Genomic DNA, 22722 nt, shown 5'->3' with positions numbered 1-22722 from the left:
TATAATTGCTCATAATATTTTCTTATTATTGTTTTTATTTCTGCTGTGTTGGTTGTGATCGCTCCTCTTTCATTCTTGATTTTATTTATTTGGGTCCTTTCCTTTTTCTTTTTGATCAAACTGGCTAGTGGTTTATCAATTTTGTTAATTCTTTCAAAGAACCAGCTTCTGGCTTCATCAAACATATATTTTGCTGTATCCACTGAGAAGGCCTAGAAGTAATGACGCACCAGTAACAAGGAACACACCTAGTACTGAGATCTTGGTTTCCAATATCATTCTCCAACGAGGTGCCAAGACTCTCATTGGAGAAAAGGCTAATTCTAGGACTGGGACAGAAAATTTACAAGATGAAGCTGGAGCGTCTTGTTCCAAAAAGTAAGGTAATGTACAAACAAAAAACAAAAAAAAATTTGATGGGGTAAGTCAAAGAGACACAGGAGTGAACTGAAAAAGCTCCCAATGGCCAAACCTGGAAAAATTTGAGTAACAAAATAAAGTAATATTGGATTATAACTCAAAGTATTTCATGTATCCTCAACCCCAAAATTAATCGAATGCATTAATAAATTAAAAGAAGAAACTATTCTCCTATGTATACTTCCAGATAAATTATGTAGCTATTCCAGCTTCTAGGAGCATAATTCCCAACTCTTTAAATGTGGGTTATGCATTGTAAGTTCCTTCCAAAGAGTACAATATGGAAAGAGAAATAAAGGAGTAACTTTACTGTGTAAAAACCTGACAAACACCATCTCAGCCAGGTGATCAGGGTAAACATCAACAGTCATAAATTGTGTTCAGAATATATACCCTTGCAATGGCCCTTTACTTCTGTGGTCTTCCTCCCCCCAAATCCGTGACCTTAGTCTAATCATGAGAAAACATCAGATAGATCCCAATAGAGTGACTACAAAATCCTACAAAATCCCTGACTGTACTTCTGAAACTGCCAAAGTCATCAAAAAGAAAAGAAAAGAAAAGAAAAGAAAAGAAAGAAAACAAAAGAAAAAAGAAAAGGAAAGGAAATTCTGAGAAACTCTAATAACCAAACGGAGCCTGAGGAGATATTACCACTAATGTAATGTGGTATCCTAGGTGGGATCCAGGAATAGAAAAAGAATATCAAGTAAAACTAAAGTTTGGAGGAAAAAAAAGAAATCTGGATCAAGTGTGGAATTTAGGAAATAATAACACATCATTAGTTCATTATTTTTACCAAATATTAATAAAAGGGGGAAACTAAGTACAGGATTATATGGCAACTCTGTACTATCTGCTCAGTCTCTCTGTAAATCTGTAACTATTCTAAAAAATAATAGCTATTACTTAAAAAATAAAGCTACCAATTCTGTATGAATTGATGATCTTATCCCAAATGTGGGGAAGAACAAGTTAATATATCTTCAAGTTAGAAGACCCATATTCAACACCTTCCTTGCCATTAACTCTCGAGTGCTTTTATGGTGGTTATGAAATCTCTCTAAATCTCAGTTTATTTATTTATAAAATCATGGTAATACTATTATATTCATCAAGGTTCTTCAGAGAAAGACAACCAAAGGATGTACTATATATATAATATATCATATATATTAAGTATAGTATATAATATTATAGTGTATATACATATACATGTATATATACATATATATACATATAAATATAAAACATATAAATAATACATCCTATTGGTTGTATATATGTATGTCGATTGTATAATATGTCATAAGAGATTAGCTCACACAATTATGGAGGCCAGCAAGTCTCAAGGTCTGTAGGGGTAAGTAGTTGGCAAGCTAGAGATCCAGAAAAGCTGATAGTATATTCCATTCTAAAGACTAACAGGCTTAAGATCCGGGAAGAACCAAAGGTTCAATCCAAAGGCATGAAAAAGCCAATGTCTCAGTTTGAAAGCAGCCAGGCAAGAGAAACTCTCTCTTATTCAAGGTATGACTAATCTTTTTGTTCAATTCAGGCCTTCCCACCCACATTAATGAGGCCCACCCACATTAGGGAGAGCAATCTACTTTACTCAATCTACCCAGTTAAATGTTAATCATATCCAAAAATGCCCTGAAATTGAAAGAAACATCAAGAATAATGTTTGATCAAATATCTTTGCAGCCTTTAGCCCAGTCAAGTTGACACACAACTATCTTCTCATGAACAGCTTTGTTATGACTAGTAAATAGGATAATGTATGTTGTAGCGCTTTGTAAAAACATGAAGTGATTAGCTATTGGTTTTGAATGACTATTCAGAATAATGGACAACTACTTAATTTGTAATCCCAAACTTTTTCCACTGATGTGTTTTAGGGATTTTAGATATTTCTCTATAATCATCCTTTCTTTGTCGTTGTTGCTATCACATATTATTTTCCCATATCTGTGTAAAAAGCAACCTGATGAACCCATGAATTCCAAGGCCTTTGGGCTCCCCTGCCCTGTGTGATTGTCTAGGTCTCTCCTGTCCAAGCAGTTGATGGCCTTGGTTCCTAGTCACCCTCTGGTTCCCCTTGAGCCCCATCCATTTCATATTTATTTCCTGTGGGCCTATTTGTAACAAGTGCCCTCCTAGCCAATGTTTTGGTAGGCTCCTCCTGCATTGAATACCCACATTGCTCTTTTATTTTAGCAGATCAATTCTGCCATTTTCCTTCTAGAGGGAAGAAAGAAAAAAAAAAGGAAGAAAAGAGAATATTTGATCACTTGACCTCCCAGTAATTATGCTGCTGTGATGCTGGGTGTACCGGGTTCCCCATGCCCTCAGGCTTTCTCACACACCCCCCACCCCTGCATACATGGGAATCACCCTGAGGTCATGAGTGAACACATGAGTAAGGGGGCTGCTCTGCTTCCAGGTCAGAAGTCTGCACATATCAGATACTGTTACAAAATAATTTCCTTCCCACTGACTGCTCTGGTTTTCAGGTAGGAAAAAGTTGTCACCCAAAGCAACTGACATTTGTGACTCTTCTTCTCAGACTGCATCTTAAGAATGTTCCCATTCTAGCTTCAATTGGGTCTCAGCAGAATCCTGGAACTAATGGTCTGATACTGAAGACTAACAGCATAACTAATGTTGGTGTCTAATCAGTGGCCAGCTTCCCCAGTAGCTGTGCCTCCAAGTCTTTCTTTTAAGCTTAGGAGTCAGGCTCACTTTAGACCTCAGCTGGTTGCTCACATCTCTCGTAGCAGCTGCTAAGGGTGCAAATGAGACTCTTTCACGAAAATAGTTCTATGGCTATTATAGGCCCCTTCTCTTATCGCAGAGAGGAAATACTTATCTCTGAGTCTTATATAATTCAAATGAGAGAGCTGCATAATGTGGCTCTCTCCTTTAAACTACAGGGGATCAGTGGTCTGCTCCTCAGAAAGGTCCTCTCCCTCTGCCTGAATGAAAATGATCCAAAGTGGGGAATGTCTACTGATGCTTGTCGCTAACAGGACTTTCAGCTCCTTACCAGGCAGGGTGGCCAGCAGGAGCCTCAGACATTTCAGATATTTTTGCCACTTGAGATCTCCTTCGGGTTCCTACATTAATTAGTCTATTCCTAACATTCATATCAGACAGATATTAGGGAGAAACACTTCGGTAAAAGGAGGGTTTTGGAATTGTCTCCAGTGAACAAGAAATTAGACGGAAATGCCCACCTGTTACCATTTGAGGATGAACCAGACTCTTTATGCAAAGAATATTACAAGAATGGCTGCTTTTCCACAGTATTCCCAGCCTGAAGGCTACATATCAATTTGCAGGGATTTTAAAAATCTATGATTTTGGCTAGTTTGCTGATTTGTTTTTTTCTGCTGTGCCTTCCAGAAGGATCATGACTTGGCTATACTTGTACAACAGTTGTTAGGAACCTCAACATTGCTCAAGTGTTTTATGTCTGAATGCTGCTTAAAAAGCCAGTTACTAGTTATGTTTGTCTGGGGGGGGGGTAATTTTATTAATTTTCAAGTCACTACTGCAAGTCTATTGAATGTCACTGTTGGTGAACTACCCATTTCTAGGAACATCTTTATGGAAAGGCACTCTGATATAAGTTAAGGGTAATCCATGCTTGGGATTTATATGAGGCTATCTCTCTAGGGGAAGAGCTTTGGGAAGGAGGAAGAAAAAAGAAAATCTATATGAAACTATGAGGGGCAGATGCTTTTTTTAAAAAAACTGAGATATAATTGATATATTTGATATATAATTTTGTATTTGTTTCAGGTGTACGACATAACGATTCCATATTTGTATGTCATGAAATGATCACGACAATAAGTCTAGTTAACATACATTACCACACATAGTTACATTTTTTTTTATATTTTTTTGTGATGAGAACTTTTAAGATCTACTCTCTTAAACAAATGCTTTCTTGCAGTTCTCTTCTCAGGGTGCATTCTGGTATAGTTGGTAATATAATCCTGCTCTTGGAAAGGTGAACAAGAGCTGGTATGAGGTATGGGTAAGCAGGCCCTGAGTAGATTACTGATGTTGTGTCCACTCTAGGTAAACTGGTCACACCTCATGCTTCACATGCCTAGACAACTTACCAGGTAGATGAGCTTTGGTCCCAAAGCCCCGGCTAGTGTTTACAAAGCAGGGCTTTTCCTGGGATACTTTAGGTTTTTAGAGACAAGTTGTCTCTGACAATGGCAGAAAGCTTAGCAATAACAGGATTGTGGGCCTCAACAAGTAAAGGCTTACTATTTAATATCTCCTAATAAAGTGCCATATATTTACTAAGCTATGGGATAAGGTTTTGATGCTGAGGTGTAAAGTATGGGTTGAAATTCACATTCGCTGGTCCTCACTTTACCATGTGATCTTCTTGCTTGCCCTCCTTTCTGAATATTTACACAACCTTTTGATACTCATATTGGATAGAAATACTTGGTCTATATACATCAACATGTTGATGGGGATAGTTTTCATACTTAAAACTCATGACAAATTACATACTTTGTCTAAGTGCCATGTTTAGGAGCTCATCTATTTCAAATGAAGGGTATTCTTAGTTGCAAACTGAAACACATAGTCTACCCTGTGGAGTGGCTACAAGTTCTTAATGTTGTAATGGGTTCCACTAATAGATTAACTACCCTACACTATTAATTAACCTAATCCCAAGTTTCATGTGATTAAACAATCTGTGGAACTAATTATTCAAAAGGTATACATGTTGAAAACAATTTACTGAAAAACAAAATTGAAAAAAAGGTTTGAAGATAGTAAATAGAGATCTTAGATAACTGACCCACAGCACCACAGAAGACCATTCAGAAGGATACTTTACAGGAGGGGAAGGAGTTAAGATAGAGGAATAGTAGGGGGACCCTGGGCTTTCCTAATCCCCCAAACACAGCTAGATCAACATCAAATCATTTTGAACACCTAGGAAATCGATCTGAGGATTAAGAGAACAATCTGCATAATTTGAGAGAGAGAACCTGACAGGTCCGAGGTGCAGAGACATGAATTTGGGAGAAAAGCCTTGGAGCAGTGGAGGGTAGGGGGCCCTTTCATGGAGAGAAGAGAGGGGGAGAGGGAGCATCACCTCCAGTTCATGCAAGAAAAGCACTCCCCCAAAACCGTTAACTGGGGAATTGGAAGGTGTGGAGTATCACAAATTTTTGCAAATAGTAGAGCTCAAATTACAAGATTTTGGAAGTCTTCTCCATTCGCTAGAGTCAATCTGAGCATGTGGTGGTGCTCCTGGAAGGAAGGAACACAGAGGCCCTGGAGTGGACACTGTGGTGGGGGATCCCCTGGGTCAAACTGAGAGAGAATATTCCTTTTCCTAAATTGAATTTAGAAGAGAATATATTGCCTCTCCAAGGACAAAAGACCTGGATGGTACCTTTGAGAAGCCCTTCAACAGAGGTGTGTGCAGGGGGCAGATAAAGTGGTCACTGCTTTTCATTGTGCTTCACCATAAATTCCAAGCACATGTGTGGCTGTCCAACTGCTTTTCTGGGACAAAATAGCACCAGAGACAGCCTACTGAGGAGGGGAATGGTTCTGTGCCATGCCAGCTCCTTTAAGACGTGAAGTTTTGAATCCCAGCTATGTGCCAGAGATGAAACACAGGAGAGCTATGGTGCCTGGCAGGCCAAAAACCTGGACACAGACAGGGTGAAGGCAGTGACTTGATAGAAGCCTGGGACACCAGAGGGAAGATTGTTTACTTTTATGTGAGGGATTCTTAAACAGTGCTGGGCACAAGCTCCCCTGTTCAGCACCCCTAATGCAGGCTAAAGGTATTTACACCAGCACCCCTCTTCCAGTGCCCTACAGGTGCATCCTTATTAGGGCAGATCTGGTTATGAGCCAGCACGTGGGCCTCTCCCCCAGAAGGACCAGCAGAGCCCCAACCCCCACTGCATGCAGCAAGTCTACTGATCATATAATGCTTCAAAATGTCAGCTTCAGTTCTTTAGTTCTGGTGGAAATAAGACCAGGCTTTTGTTTTCTTTTTGAATCAGGCCTGTAATTTTTTGTTCATTCATTAGTTTTTTTTTTTTTCCTTTCCTGTTTTGTTTTTTGGATCTGGCTTCTTTTCTTTTCTTTTTTTCCCCCCTGTTTGGAATCAGGCTTATAGGTTTTTTGTTTTTGTTATTTTGTTTTTGGGTTTTTTTTTTTTTTTTGGTTCCTTTTCCTTTTCTCTTTTTTGGATCAGACTTTGTTTTTTTTTAATCAGGTTTATTTTAACAAACAAATTCAAGCACACCCAGTTAAAGGTCCAAATACACCCCACTGCAAGCAAGGAGGAATTCTGCAGAGGACTAACCTGTGGGAAGGAGCAGCCAAATCACAACAGCAGGATGCACACAGCATCCACCAGAAAGCACTTCCTGAAGCACCAGGTCCTGGATAGCATATGACCTCTTCTTAATTTAGCCATTAGTCTCAGGAACAAGAAACATGACAAGCTTTCATAACACACATAGGACAGAAACCTAGACAAAATAACAAGAGAGAGGAATTCTCCCCCAAAATAAAGATCAAGAAGAAACCATAGTCAGGGATTTGCTCAAAACAGATTTAAGCAATATATCTGAACAAGAATTTAGAACAACAGTCATAAGAATACTAGCTGGGCTTGAAAAAAGCATAGAAGACACCAGAGAAATCCTTGCTGCAGATCTAAAAACTAAAAACTAATCAGGCTGAAATAAAAATGCTATAACTGAGTTGCAAAACTGACTGAATGTAATCACAATGAGGATGGAAGAAGCAGAGGAATGAATAGGAGATATAGAAGATAAAATTATGGAAAATAATAAAGCCGAAAAGAAGAGGGAAAGAAAAATGTTAGATCAAGAATATTGACTTAGGAAACTCAGCGATTCCATAAAGCACAGAAGGAAACGTTATATGGGGTGCCTGGGTGGCTCAGTGTCTGACTCTTGATTTTGGCTCAGGTCATAATCTCACAGTTTGTGGGTTTGAGCCCCTCATTGGACTCTGTGGTAATGCCATGGGGCCTGCTTAAGATTCTGTCTCCTTCTCTCTTTGCCCCTCCACTGCTTGCTTTCTCTCTTAAAATATATAAATATTAAAAAATATTTTAAGAAGGAAAGCTTATAAATAGGGCATCTCCCATGTTCCTTTGCAACCTCCATGAATCCTTTCTCGGACAGAATGGACTATGGGTCTGGATATCAATATCCATCTGGTTAAGCGACATCCAGATGACCAACAGGCACATGAAAAGATGCTCAACATCGCTCCTCATCAGGGAAATACGAATCAAAACCACACTCAGATATCACCTCACGCCAGTCAGAGTCACCAAAATGAACAAATCAGGAGACTATAGATGCTGGAGAGGATGTGGAGAAACGGGAACCCTTTTGCACTGTTGGTGTGATGCAAATTGGTGCAGCCAGTCTGGAAAACAGTGTGGAGGTTCCTCAGAAAATTAAAAATAGACCTACCCTATGACCCAGCAATAGCACTGCTAGGAATTTACCCAAGGGATACAGGAGTACTGATGCATAGGGGCACTTGTACCCCAATGTTTATAGCAGCACTCTCAACAATAGCCAAATTGTGGAAACAGCCTAAATGTCCATCAACTGATGAATGGTTAAAGAAGTTGTGGTTTATATACACAATGGAGTACTACGTGGCAATGAGAAAGAATGAAATATGGCCCTTTGTAGCAATGTGGATGGAACTGGAGAGTGTGATGCTAAGTGAAATAAGCCATACAGAGAAAGACAGATACCATATGTTTTCACTCTTATGTGGATCCTGAGAAACTTAATAGAAACCCATGGGGGAGGGGAAGGAAAAAAAAGAAAAAAAAAGAGGTTAGAGTGGGGGAGAGAGCCAAAGCATAAGAGACTCTTAAAAACTGAGAACAAACTGAGGGTTGATGGGGGGTGGGAGGGAGGGTAGGGTAGGTGATGGGCATTGAAGAGGGCATCTTTTGGGATGAACACTGGGTGTTGTATGGAAACTAATTTGACAATAAATTTCATATAATAAAAAAAATTTTTTAAATTAGTTCATATATGCTAACCTATTATATATGTTTATATACAAATATACATATATATAGTGTTTATAATTGTGTCATGGCATATGATATTTGCTAATATTATTCAGTATTTGTTTCATTTTGACAATATAGTAATCTTTTTTACACATTTTTAAAAAGTTTTGCTAAAATTCATGTACTATTTAAAGTGACTTCTTCCAACTTAACAGAAACCCATGGGGGAGGGGAAGGAAAAAAAAAAAAGAGGTTGGAGTGGGAGAGAGCCAAAGCATAAGAGACTCTTAAAAACTGAGAACGAACTGAGGGTTGATGGGGGGTGGGTGATGGGTATTGAGGAGCGCACCTTTTGGGATGAGCACTGGGAGTTGTATGGAAACCAATTTGACAATAAATTTCATATATTGAAAAAAAAATTAAGTGATTTCTTCCAGGGCGCCTCAGGGTGGCTCAGTCGGTTAAGCTACCGACTCTTGATTTCAGCTCAGGTCATGATCTCACGGTTTGTGGGTTCGAGCCCTGCATCAGGCTCCACACTATCCGTGCTTGATATTCTCTCTCTCTCTCCTCTCAGCCCCCTCAGCGTGCACACACACACTCTCTCTCAAAATAAATAAATAAATACATAAAATTTAAAAGTAAAGTGGCTTCTTACCAAACACAGTTTATTGTGCCAGATCACTTTCGTGCTGTGTTGAGTTCCCTACACTGCATTTAGTATTCCTCTACATTTAGTGGACATGTTTTTTATTCTTACCTTCCAAGTTAAAGGTGAAAATGTTCAGCAGGACCAGGCTTTTGCTATACATATCTTGTACTTTATCAAGTGGAAAAGTACTTTGATTAGTGGAAAGTAAGTAACTGAAAAAACAGAGTGAAATAAAATATCAAGCAGTTGAGGACATCCCAATATTGGAAATTGGGAATACATAACGGAGGAAGAGATGCTGATAGTTAATAAAACTATGGGAACCTGCTGAAAACCAATAAAGCAAAACAAAGAATCAACCATATATTTTCATCTTGGAGAATGATTAAGAGCTCTGAAAGTAAGTTCCATCACTACAAAAAGTTATTTTCTCTTTCTTGCTCATTGGTGATGCCTATCCATTTAAGCTTGTATTATATAATATAAACTTTTTTGTATGGCTCCCTGTATCTCAGTTAAGTTTTAGCAGCCCACATAAAGCCTAAAGCAAGCTGAAAGTTTTCCTTTTATTCCTTTATCTTTACTGGGCACCAACCTAAGCCATCTATCAGTGCTTTATACTCAGTTCCTGAATAGATATGTGTTACCTACAACATCTTCCTCAATCTCCCAGAGTTTTCAAAACATTCACTGCCCCCTTGAAATACTTTTAAGTCCAAAAATATAGACCTTTCAGCCCAAACTGATACTGCTACAATGGAACTATTGATTGCCTGAGTTTTTATTTCTGAAATATCATCAGACAATGGATTTGAACAGAAATGGGAAATTCATCCAACTTATCAGGTTTAGCTTCATGATGTATTGTTATTTAATAGGTATGTGTAGCAGCACAGAATCAAAAGGCATCGGAAGCCCTGAGACTAGAGGGAGAGTCACTGCTGAGATTTTATTGCTTTAGATCAACTTTGGGTGAGTTGATGATAATAGAGAAATAATAATAAAGCTAGAAATAAAACTTGAAGTTATTTGGAGATAGGATGATAGACGGGGATTTGAAAAACAGGTTATCTATGCTCTGGTCCCATGTCTTTACATAAGCATTCCAGGTCTCATTTTCCTCATCTGTAGGAGTCCCAAGTGTCTGTTGAGCCAAAAGGGGGAAAAAAAGTTTTTCCCATGTAGGATCTAATTCAGGATCACCCTTTTCATTTTGTTGTCACATTTCTTTGGACTCATTTAACATGGAACACTTATTCCATCTTTCCTTGTCTTTGATGATCTTAACAGTTTGAGGAATAAAGGGAATTTGTTTTATGGGTACTTTTCAATTTGTTCCTAATGTTTCCTTATGATTAGACTCAGGTTTTGCATATTTCCACAAATCTGCCTCATGACCTCTGTAAATTAGTTGCCACAGCTGTTGCTGTTGTCTCTGTCTCTCAGGCCTCCATTCCTAAAGAAGAATCTGATTGGCTGAGCTTATCTGTTGGAATCAGACCTTACAAGTCATAGGTAACTGTCCAGCCTGCTATGGAAGGTTTTGTCAGATGACCACACTTGGTCCAGTCAGCTGTGGTTGGGGTGGGCAGAAAACTTCACACAGTGCAACACATGGTTTTGGGGGGAGTAGGGTTTTAGAGCAGTTTCTCCTGGAGGGGTATGGAGCTGATGAGCAGACAAGTAATGGCCATCATGTCAGTCAGGGCCCCAGCAAGACAAAATGGTGCCAGCTGAGGAGAGTTTCATAAAGGGATTATTTCAAAGGTGTGAACAGGGTATAGGGAAACCATGGGGGAAGAGTAATCCCTGGGGCTGGAAAGGCTGAAGGGGTGAGGCAGTGAGTAGTTACCGGAACTCAGAGACAGTGAGAGCTCCCAGAGCTGTTACTCTCTGCAGGTGGAGGGAGGAATCTGCTTGCAATGACTCTGCTAGGCAACGACAGAGGAATATATAGATTCCCTGGCCTTTCTTTCCTTCTTTGCTCTCCTGACACGGCTCTCAATAGCTAAACACAGCTGCAGCAAGGAAACCATTGGTTCCTTCCATGTGATCAGACTGCCAGGACAGGGAAGAAGATTGAGACATGGAGCGTGGCTGTGATGGGCAAATTGAGACATGTAGCACAAAAGGCCTCCCCAGTTTGAGAGGACAGTTAAAGGTAAGGATGCTGAGGCAAAGGACTTTCACAGTGACTCAGAGGCAGGACTCAGAGCAGAACTCAAGTCTCTTATTATGCAGGGATTTTTTGAAAAGTGTAGGAGGAGTATTTTGTTGAAAACAGTCTCTGAAATATGTATGTGTTAATAACTTGTCCTCAGATTATTGTAGATGTAACTGGAGTATCCTTAAATATATATAGTAAAATGTGAAATAGGTTTTCAAAGGCCACTGTCTCCCAACAGCATGCTGTTAACACTTGGACTTGCTACCTTTATAGTCACACTTTTGATTTCAGGGGAAAAAAATTCTACTTAAAAAAAAAGTGTGTGTGTACATATATATGTTTGCATATATGTGAAAATACATGCATACATATGTGGGTTTGTATATATGTGGATTTGTGTATATGTACATGTATACATATATGGGTGGATTAGCCATGGAAACCTTAGTAAGAGTTAATTTAACATTCCTATTACGTGAAAAGCCCTCAAGAAATTTGAACATGAGGCTGGGCAAGCAGAGCAGTGGTGGAGGGATGTAACGGGAATCATCTGAGGCACTGCACATGGAGAAAAGACATAGCAGAGAAGAGGAGAGCCTACCAGAGGAAGGGAGGCAGTGACAACATGGGGCTCCTTAGTATTTTGCTTGGGGCTTACTCTTGAACAAACCTTTACATAATCAGCTGGATACCAAGCCGCCCTAACAATTGTCTTCAGATTGTCCTTCTCACCTAAAAATGGTTTATTTTTCCTTTACTTGTTCAAAGCCCACTCACCCTGTGGGCATAGCTCAAACCCATGCTAGGAACCACCCCCCCTCCCCCAACACTCATCTCCCCCAGATTCATGTAAATCCCCTTGTATTCTCAACAGTGGCCATGCCTCACCAGGCAGTTACTTTGTGCCATGCACTGTGCTGAATACATGAATGATTATTGCCGTTCATCCTCATAATACTCCTATGAGGAAGGGATTCATAGTTCTGTGTCCCAAATAAGGAAAGTGAGGCTAGCCCCAGGTAGCTGGTGGTGGAGTGATACATGTTCCTGGGCTTTGTGGTTCCACCCCTGGGTTCCCAACTCCATGCTTCCTGACTTAGTAGTGTGCCTTGAAGGTAAATCCTCATCACTATTATTGTAGTTATGTTGCTAGTGTCTAGTTGCTTTGAGGATAAAAATGTCTTACTCTCACACCATGTATCATGTTGCTAAGCACAGACCAGGTACTAAATAAAGATGAACTGACCAAAGGACTCTCTACCCTTTGCACCCACATGCATCTCTCCACCCATTACCACTCTTGCCAGCACCAGATTTGAAAACATGGGGTTTGAATGCAACATTCCCTGCCCATTTCACAAAGGGGAAGAGGTTGCTCCACCCAGAAATGATCAACGACATGTCATTCGGTAATGGACTTGGAGCTCTCTGGCTTTCCTGGTAAAGGGTGTTGATGATGGCTGTTCTCGGAAGCTGGAGATCTGTACCAGGAGGAGGGAGGGTGTTCACGCATGCGCACAGCCCCACACAGTGAAGGAGGTTGTTCACGCATGCACACAGTGCCCACTCACCGAGGGAGGGCGTTCACGCATGCGCGCTGCTCCTCTCGGCGCGGGAGAATTTCACGCCTGCACCCTGTCCCCTCTTTGGCACGAGACGGTGTTCACTCATGTGCCCCGGCCCCCTTCTGCAAGGGAGGGCGTTTCTGCATGCGCCCCATACCCCTCGGCGCAGGAGGGTGTTCAGGCATATGCACAGCACCCCACGGCGCGTGTGGGTTTCACGCATGCGTCCCGCCCCTCTCGGCGCTGGAGGGTGTCCACGCATGTGCACAACCCACCCCCGCCCCGTTCACGCAAGCGCCCCCCCCCCCGGCGCAGGATGTGGTTCACCCATGCACCCCGCCCCCCTCGGCACCAGAGAAAGTTCATGCTTGCGCCCTGGCCTTCTTTGGCACAGGAGGGAGTTCATGCACGCGCCTCGCCACCCCTCGGAATGGGAGGGGGTCACCCATGGGCTACGCCACCCCTCAGCGAGGGAGTAATGACACTATTAAACCTGACATTTCATGAATGGCTCTTTCCACTTTCACAGCTGAAGGAGCAGGCATCTCTTAAGGTAAGGGTTATGGTTAAGATTACAGCAAGTGGTTAGGGTAAGGGTTAGATCACACTTGCAAACCCTCAGGGAGATGGTTCACGCAAGTGTCCTGCCCCCGCCCTTGGCCCCGGTGGGTTTTACGCAAGCGCCCCACCCACCCTAGGCCCAGGAGGGGGTTCATGCATGCGCCCCACCCGCCTCCGCCTCCCCCCGCACCCGCCATGTAGGATTTCACGCATGCCCACCCCCCGGGCGAGGGGGGCGGTCACCGTTGCACCATCACCTTAGCGAGGGAGGGGTGTCACTCATGTGCTCTGCCCCACCTCTGCGCGGGAGGAGGTCACGCATGTGCCCCATCTGCGCCCCTTCATCGGGGATGTAATGGTGATGTTTCTTTTTAAGTCAGACATTTTTTGTGGCGCCTGGGTGTCTCAGTGGGTTAAGCGTCCCACTTTGGCTCAGCTCATGGTCTCACGGGTTGTGGGTTCGAACCCTGGGACGGCCTCTGTGCTGATGGCTTTGAACCTGGAGCCTGCTTCAGATACTGTGTCTCCCTCTCTGCCCCTTCCCCACTTGTGTTCTTTCTCTCTCTCTCAAAAAAAAAAAAAAAAAAAAAAAAAAAAATGAAGCTAAAAACATTTTAAACCAGCTCCTTAGGGTCTTCTTGTCTTCTTGTCCTATTCCCGCATCTTCACAGGAAGGTCCATTTCACCCATTGGAGGAGACAGTAAAACCCTCGTGTGGCCATTCGTATGAGTCACTATTTAGGGAACAAGTGATTATGCTACCTTTGCACGATCAGGATACCACTGCCGTTTCATGAATGTCCCTGGGCAGGGAGACCTCTAATACTAGAAATGCTAGACGTGATGTTACTGGTAAACAGGCAGGGTTTCTGTTTGCTGAGTTCCTTTTACTTTTAATCTTTCCTTGATTGCCTATATGTGTCGGGTCAACAATTGGTTTGATATTGATTTTACAGTTAGGTTATTTTGATCTTATTGTTAACAATCCGTGGTCATCTGCTCTGATAGAAGCTTATGCAAGGACAAATACTTGTTGCACATACTAGCATTATTGCTTGTATTGTGAAATTCACCCGGTCATAACTAGGAGTTGGTTGTCTATTTTTGGTATTCAGATCTTAAGATCATATACCAATGCCTGAGCCCTACTGTGAATGCTCATGGCCGCATTCCCAACAGCCGCCTACAGAACGCAAATCATATTTTTCACCCTTCTAGGACAGCCTTGATACACCTACATTGCGATGGAGAGGTGTCACACTTGCACCCCTTCTGTGCCCCTTCATCGGCCATGTAGATATGTCATGCCTGGACCCCTTCTTCAGCCATGTAGGGTCATCATGCCTGCACCCCTTCTTGGGCCATGTAGGGGTGAGCCGCCTGCGCCTGTTCATGGTCCATGTATGGATGCGTCACCTGTGCCCCTTCATGGGCCATTTCAGGTGTGCCGCCAGCACCCTTTCCTGGGCCATGTAGGAGTGAGCTGCCCACGCCTCTTCATGGGCCAGGTAGGGGTGAGCCGCCTGCACCCCTTCCATGTAGGGGTGTGCTACCAGCACCCCTTCTTGGTCCATGTAGGGGTGTGCCGCCAGCACCCCTTCATAGGCCATGGAGGGGTGAACCACCTGCACCCTTGCATCGGCGTCCTGTACCCTTTCATTGCCATTGTGGGGTGTGCCGCCTACAAACACGCGTGGGTGTCTTGCAACCCTTCATCGTAGATTTGCGGGTGTGCCGCTTGCCCCCCTTCATCAGCGGCTTGCACCCCTTCATTGGTGTTGTGGCGGTGTGCCACCAGCACCCCTTCATGGCCACTATAGTATTTGTACTGTCTGTGGTTTCAGGGATCCACCTGGGGTCTCCAGACATATCCCCATGGATAACGGGGGGGCTTCTGTAGTCGTGTTCTTCTGTATCACATCTCCCCACATGACCCTCATCTCCTGATAAATCTCACAGGATCAGGAACCACTTTTCCTTGCACTTTCTTTTTAGTGGAAACATCTTGCCTTTGGTAAGCATGGCCGCTTTGCCCTCTCCGCCGTCTGTTGGAGGCTCCCTTACCCTTGCAGCACTCTTCACTCACTGCTTTTGGGTGTGCGGTCTGTCTCCTGTTGCAGTCCTGCACAAATGGTAATTTGTACTGCGAGTGGCCACAGAAAACCGCCTGGAACTGGGACTCTGGGACTGGACTGCTCTTCTCTCTGGGGGACATACAAGTAGCTTTCTTCTTGGCAGAAGTGGATACTGGTCATTGGTGGCAGGAGGTGACTTCATATTTGTTCACATTACCACTAGTGCTGGTTCAGAGTGATGGAGGACAGCATGCTGGAGGATCGCAAGTGGAGTCCTCACTGTGGCCATGGGGGCAGTTACAGAGACTGTCCAGGGTCAGTTTTGGGTGTCTGGGGTATACACAGGAAATAGGAGAGGTTGAAAGCAAGGGCGAAACATCAGAAAACGTATGGCCTCATGAGGGGAGTATCTTGTGTTTTGTTGCCAAGAGAAGTAGCTCCCCCTGCCCCCATCCAAGGGAAATAGTCTTACCCCACCCCCAGGACCCCTAGAGAAAAGGTTTCGATGGCTTCACCTAAGACAATACTGTCGTGACAGAGAGCAGTGATCTTCAGTCTCCATGTCTAGTATTCGTGTTTACTTCCTGGAAAATAACCGGATGCCAGTGTACTCCAAACAGAGCTACAGAATCAGGTCCACATGGGATCAGGTGCCCACGCAGGGGAGTTACCACTTCGCACTGGTAGGAGACTGGGGAGCGAGTATGGGAGTGGATTCAAAGAGTATTAAACCAAAGAGGGTGATGTACGATAGGCCAGACATAGATACACAGTTCCTCCCGCAGGAAATGTAATTTAATGTGTTGCCTTGAGAACTGGGAATGGTCATAATAATGACTCACTGGATGCCTGTAGTCAACTAGGTTGAAATGCCAGAGCTTCCCTGACTTTCTTAGGGAAGGAAGATTCCAAGGTCCGAGGGAGATGGGAATGGGGACCTGTTGTGCGCACACCTGCTTGCTCTTATACCACAAACTTGGTGGCTTATGAGAACAAAATAGTGTTCTCTCACAGTTCTGGAGGCCAGGAACCCAAAGTTCGCTTCACTGAGACTAAGGTGTCAGCAGGGCTGTACTTCCTCTGGAGACCCCAGGGCTCCGGGGGACAGTGTATCCCTTCTCTCTGGTAGCTCCCGGTAGCCACCAACCTCCCTTGGCTTGTGTCCACATCACCCCAGTCTGTCTCCATGGACACAGTCCTTCCTCTTTTGTCAAGTCTCCCTTTGCCTCTCTAAGGATGCTCTTGATTCCATCTAGGGCTCACTCAGACAACCCAGTCCTCAAGATCCTTAACTAGATCCCATCGATGGGAGTTAGATTCCAGGTATTAGGACTTGATTTCTTTGAGGGCCATTGTCCAGCCTAGTACAATGTGTCCTTCCATAGGGAGGCAGCAAAACCATGCTAGCCCTGTGCAGTGGGGTGCTCACCGGTGAGCAGTGCCAGGGTATGCACTGCTGATAGGCACTGCAGCTGGACCGAATCTCCAGAGAATTATGCCCAGAGGGGAAAAAGCGAATCCTAAAAAGGTCACGTGCTTTTCGATTCCACTTGTAAAATATTCTCGAGGCAACAAAATCATAGAAATGGAGAGCAGATGAGGGCTTGCCAGACACCGCGGAGGTGATGGGGGCAGGAAGGAGGTGGGAATGTCTGCTGTAAGAGGACAACACTGGGGTCCCTGTGGAAGGCTTGATGCTCTGTTTCTCATGTGCATCACTTTCGAAATCCTGGCCGTGATCCCGTTCTAGAGGCAGAGAGAACATAGGGCATCTTCATGGTGTTTCCCAGTCACACACAGTCCCAGCAACCTCACGGCCACCCACCTTGCTACGTCTGTCCCCACGGCTCTGGCTGGTGCCCCGTTGCCACAGTTGAGCAGTGTTCCTAAGGGAGGAAGCCATCTTGCTAACGCGGCTCCTGCACCGCTTCACTCTCTCCTGCACACCTGGGGTTTCCTCGGACCGGCCATCCTGTGCACCTGCGGCTGTTTCTCCCAGCCCACGGGGAGCAATCACTTCCCATTCACCACCACCTGTTTTGTCTTCCTGAGTCCTAGCGTTGCAATTGTCGGCGCCTGCAGACCTTATCTCTGTCAGCTGAGACTGAGTGGGCTTCCTCTCCCACTAGTCCCTAGTTCTCATCTCATTAATGAACGACACTCACATTGCTGAAGCTCACAGTGAAGTCTCAACCCCCAGTTTGCGGACTACGTGGCACCATTTTACAGATACACGTGATTACTCCCTTTCTGTAAAAATTACTTCCATCCTCCTCCCACTGCCTGGGCCGCTGCTCACCAGTGTCTGTGTTGGTTTGTCCTCATCTTCTTCCCACTTCCCATCAGCTTTCCACCCGTCCTTACTCTGGGGTGATCTCAGCCAGCCTCAGGCTTCTATCTACCAGCAGCTGGGGCCTCCAGGTCTTTATGCTCTGCCCCCAGCTTTTCTTGTCTCCAGACGCCTGACTCCAATTATACACCACACAGGTGCTACTCTCCCCAGCCTCTGCCCCCTCCCTGAAGGCATCTCCTCTTCCCCTCCCTCCCCTCGTTTACTGGCCACACCGGCCCCTCCCTGCTCCCTGAGCATGTCAGGCACACACTCCTGCTTCAGGTCTTTGCACTTGCTTTGCCTCTCTCTGTCCGGAATGTCCTCCCACATACCCACATGACACACTCCCTCATTTCTGTCATATCTTTGCTCTGACGTCACCTGCTCAGTGGGGTCTCTGCTAGCTCTCTATCTAAAACTGAAAACTGCTCCTTCTCCGACCCAAACACCCGATCTGCCTTCCCCGCCTTTTTTTTCTTCCCGGTCCTTGGCATCATCTGTTTTTCTTACTTGCTTGCTGTCTGTTGCCTGCTGCAGTCCCTGCCAGAATGTCGGCTCCATGGGGTTCAAAGACCAAACTAGCTTTGTTTAGGGCTGTTTCCTTAGGGCCCTAGAACAGTGCCTAACTCCTACAAAAGCTCAAACACCATTCGCTGCATGAGTAAGTGTTGGGATTTCATATCAGTTTGCTGGGTCTGCCATCACAAAGCACCACAGACTAGGTGGCTTAAGCAACAGAAATTGATTTATTTATTTTCTCACACTTTAGATCAAGGTGTGGTTAGGGTGGGTCTCCTCTCTCCGTGACTGGTGGGCGACCTCCTTCCCACCGTCTTCACGTGGTCTTCCTTCTGTGTGTGTAGGTGCCCACTCTCGTCTTATAAGACACCAGTAATCAGATTAGGGTCCCTCCCCGCAAATAAGCTCATTCAACCTCCACTTTACCTTTCAAGATCTGGTATCCAAGTATAGTTACATGGGGTAGTTAGGACTTCAGCATATGGATTTTGGGGGCAAATCCATTCCATGACAGGTTTGTGTCTGTAGTACCTAGTCACTACCCACATGGGTTTGTTTGTTTGTTTGTTTTTCTGTATGCCCTTGTGCCATTATTTGCTCACCCAGTGCTAATCCCAGTTTGCCCTTACCCCAAGTTATAACTCTGTTTATTTATTTGTATAGGTTTGCATCTTCCTTCTACCTCTGTACTCCAAGTTCCTGGCTGGCACTGGAATTACATCCTTAGCATGCACATCATAACCTCCAGGTGAGGTAAGTATGATTACTCTCATTTCAAAAATCTACAATCTGAGGCTTAAAAGAGAGTAGGTCATGTTTCTGAAATCACAGTATTAGTAAGTGCTATCATTTTGATAACTTCGTTCTCATGGGCCCCAAAGCCCACATTCTTTCATCTACCACACTGTCCCCAAGATGAATGGGGAAAAGCCATACTTCAGCCTGATATATTATAAGCAATGGTACCTGTAAAGCTGGTGTCACATCTCAGGAAATGGGATTAAGTTTAGAATCTGAGTAATTATACCTACAGGTTGAATTTGAATCTCATATTCTTTTTTTTTTTTCTTCTGCTGCATTTTCTGTTATCCTCAATGATTATCTAAATGTATTTTTCCCTTGGCAAAATTTAGCCACTAAGAATACCAAGAGAGTTTGTTTCCTTTTTAAGAGGTCAGAATTATACAATGAATTCATAATGTCAAGGTAATAGCTGTTATTTTATCCTAAAATATACAGGAAAAGGTCATTGCCTTTGTTGTAAGAGTTTACCATGTGTTCTTGATAACATGCCTGAGCTCTATTGGTGAAAAACCATCGTAGACTTTGAAAGTCAGTTATTTATAGCTAGGAGAGTATCGTTCTCTCTTTGGGTGCAGCTGATTGTTTAAAATAGAACTTTGGGTTTTTCTCCATAGATTTTATATTTTAGAGTGAGCTTTGCATTAAAAAGTATGTTATATTTGCATTCATACAAGTTGGGCAATCATGAAATTGACAGGAAAGCAGCTGTTAATAGTTGTCATTTGGACATGTAGATGGAAATACTATAGGTCATGGTGTGACTCCTTATACCTGTTGAGCTCTGGTTTCATTTGGCATTTCCAAACCATTGCCCTGAGCTTATGGATGTTGATCAAGTGGCCATGTAAAGGTTGTTTTCAATTGGCATCAGGGGTGTAGAGATGGCTCTTAAGTTGTGTATGAAGAAGCTGTTGGTTCTCTGTTTCTATGTCTGTGTAGCTCCTAAAAATAGAAGACTAGAGCATTTATAGAAATACATTTTGTTCAAAGTAAATGCACCTTGTGAATGGGCTAAAGGCTTAGATAATAATCAATACTTTTGGAGTCTGATATTAATTTGTGAATTTAAAATAGGTCTAGGGGCATCTGGGTGGCTCAGTTGGTTAAGCGTCTGACTTCAGCTCAGGTCATGATCTCACTGCTCGTGACTTCGAGCCCCATGTCAGGCTCTGTGCTGACAGCTGGGAGCCTGGAGCCTGCTTCAGATTCTGTGTCTCCCTCTCTCTGCCCCTCCCCCGCTCGTGCTTTGTGTCTCTCTCTCTCAAATATGAACTAAAACATAGAAAATAGGTCTAGAATAAATCTGTAGACAGTAACATACTTATAATGACTGCTGATTAAAACAAAGAAATAGCCTGAATCTCCAAGCATAAATTACTGTTTTTCCTGAGGCACCCATCATATATCAGGTTGACCATTAAGCTGAATGAAAGCATCAATCTTTTAGTAACTTGGAAGAGATAGGCATACTATCTTAGCTAGTAAGGTTTGGTATGTATCATTGTTGTAGACCTGTTTTCTTTAATGATCAAAGAATTAATTTGAGGTCCCTTTTATTTGGGTATTCAGAATTAAGATAACTAACCCAAGGCAAATGAGTTAAGACCATTTTAGAACTGAGCTGGACTTAAAAAGCCAGATCCTGGAGTCATGATAAAGATAGTTTGAACATTCCATTTCATCAGTAAAAAATATATATATGTAGAGAGAGAGACAGAGAGAGAGCTCCTGGATGACAATCATCATGTTGGAGGAGAGTTTCTGGGGTTCCCAACACAAATGGTACATGATTTTGAGTCAAGGATACAGCCTCACTGACTGCACTTTTACTGAAATGATGGTTCGGATATCAACAATGTTGTCTGTTGGAATTGTCTTTTGCAAAACATATCCTTTCAGTTTTCAACATGATTAATTTACTAAAGAGAAAAAAATGTTTCCCTCTTTCTGAACCATAATCACATTTGTATTTAGAGTTATCATTGAAAATAGTATTTTTAAAAATTGTTAATAAATTAGAAGCAAACATAAATTTGCTTTTGAAGTTATGAAATGGAAAACTGTTCCCAAAGCAGTTATTTTACATTTTATAGGAAAACTAATCCTTTATGTTCTTACTGCATTTATGTTATATCCTATTCACTTTTCTTTCATGCTGTTCGTGTGTGTGTGTGTATGTGTGTGAAATGTGCAATATTTGGTCATTTAAAAAGCGTCACTAACTTATGCAAAGTCAGCCAGAAATAAATGCAATACATTATGTCCAAAGTAATCATGCAGGTTTTCCATGATGAGAAATAGTTGGTTTATCTCAAATGAATTTTTTCCCTCTTTCTTTTCTTTTTAACAAGCCAAGTCATAGGAGGATATTTTCTTTTTGCTAACCTTGAGGCAGGGCAAGAGCAGATTTGTGTCAGAGCACATGGTCCGTATTTATGAGAAACTAGGGAAATTAAGAAAGCCACTTAGTTACAAAACTTAGTGGGGACTCATGACTGACTTGGAGTTTTCAACAATATTCTGTGGGGAAATCTTTTATTTACTGGGTTACTGTTTTTTTTTTTTTTAATTTTTACTTAATTTGTTTTTTAAATTTACATCAAAAGTTAGTTACCATAACATGCAACAATGATTTCAGGAGTAGATTCCTTAATGCCCCTTACCCATTTAGCACATCACCCCTCCCACAATTCCTCCAGTAACCCTGTTTGTTCTCCACACTTAAGAGTTTCTTATGTTTTTGTCCCCCTCCCTTTTTTTATATTATTTTTGCTTCCCTTCCCTTATGTTCATCTGTTTTGTGTCTTAAAGTCCTCATATGAGTGAAGTCCTATGATATTTGTCTTTCTCTAATTTCCCTTAGCATAATACTCTCTAGTTCCATCCATGTAGTTGCAAATGGCATGATATCATTCTTTTTGATTGCCAAAAAATATTCCATTGTGTATGTGTGTTTATGTATGTATGTATGTGTATATATATATACACATGTGTGTATGAGTATGTATGTGTGTGTGTGTATATATATGTGTGTATATGTGTGTATGTGTACACACACACACACATATATATATATATATATACACACATACATACCACATCTTCTTTATCCATTCATCCATCAATGGAATTTGGGCTTTTCCCATACTTTGGCTGTTGTTAATAGGGCTGCTATAAACATTGGGGTGCACATGCCCCTTCGAAACAGCATACCTGTATCCCTTGGATAAATACCTAGTAGTACACTTGCTGGGTTGTAGGGTAGTCCTCTTTTGAATTTTTTGAGGAACTTCCATACTGTTTTCCAGAGTGGCTGCACCAGTTTGCATTCCCACCAGCAGTACAAAGAATTCCTCTTTCTTCACATCTTCGCCAACATCTGTTGTTGCCTGAGTTGTTAATGTTAGCCATTCTGACAGGGGTGTGGGGGATATCTCATTGTGGTTTTGATTTGAATTTCCCTGATGATGAGTGATGTTGACCATTTTTTCATGTGTCAGTTGGCCATCTGGATGTCTTCCTTGGAGAAGTGCCTATTCAT

At 42.7% G+C, this 22722-nt stretch overlaps 1 long non-coding RNA gene across 3 annotated transcripts in view; it reads left to right on the top strand.

The window, feature by feature from the left end:
• Positions 1-22722, top strand: part of LOC123598844 — a 233583-nt gene that overhangs the window by 162441 nt on the left and 48420 nt on the right. For 2 of the 3 annotated variants that reach the window (XR_006712823.1, XR_006712820.1), the window contains exon 2: positions 19041-19130. This is a non-coding gene — a long non-coding RNA (uncharacterized LOC123598844). Of the gene's footprint in view, positions 1-13280; positions 13444-19040; positions 19131-22722 lie in introns of those variants that run through there. The other variant, XR_006712821.1, reaches the window with a different exon arrangement.

The sequence above is a fragment of the Leopardus geoffroyi genome, chromosome C1 (genome assembly GCF_018350155.1).
Source record: "Leopardus geoffroyi isolate Oge1 chromosome C1, O.geoffroyi_Oge1_pat1.0, whole genome shotgun sequence".
Taxonomy (NCBI): Eukaryota; Metazoa; Chordata; class Mammalia; order Carnivora; family Felidae; genus Leopardus; species Leopardus geoffroyi.
This window is presented reverse-complemented; position numbering and strand designations above follow the sequence as displayed.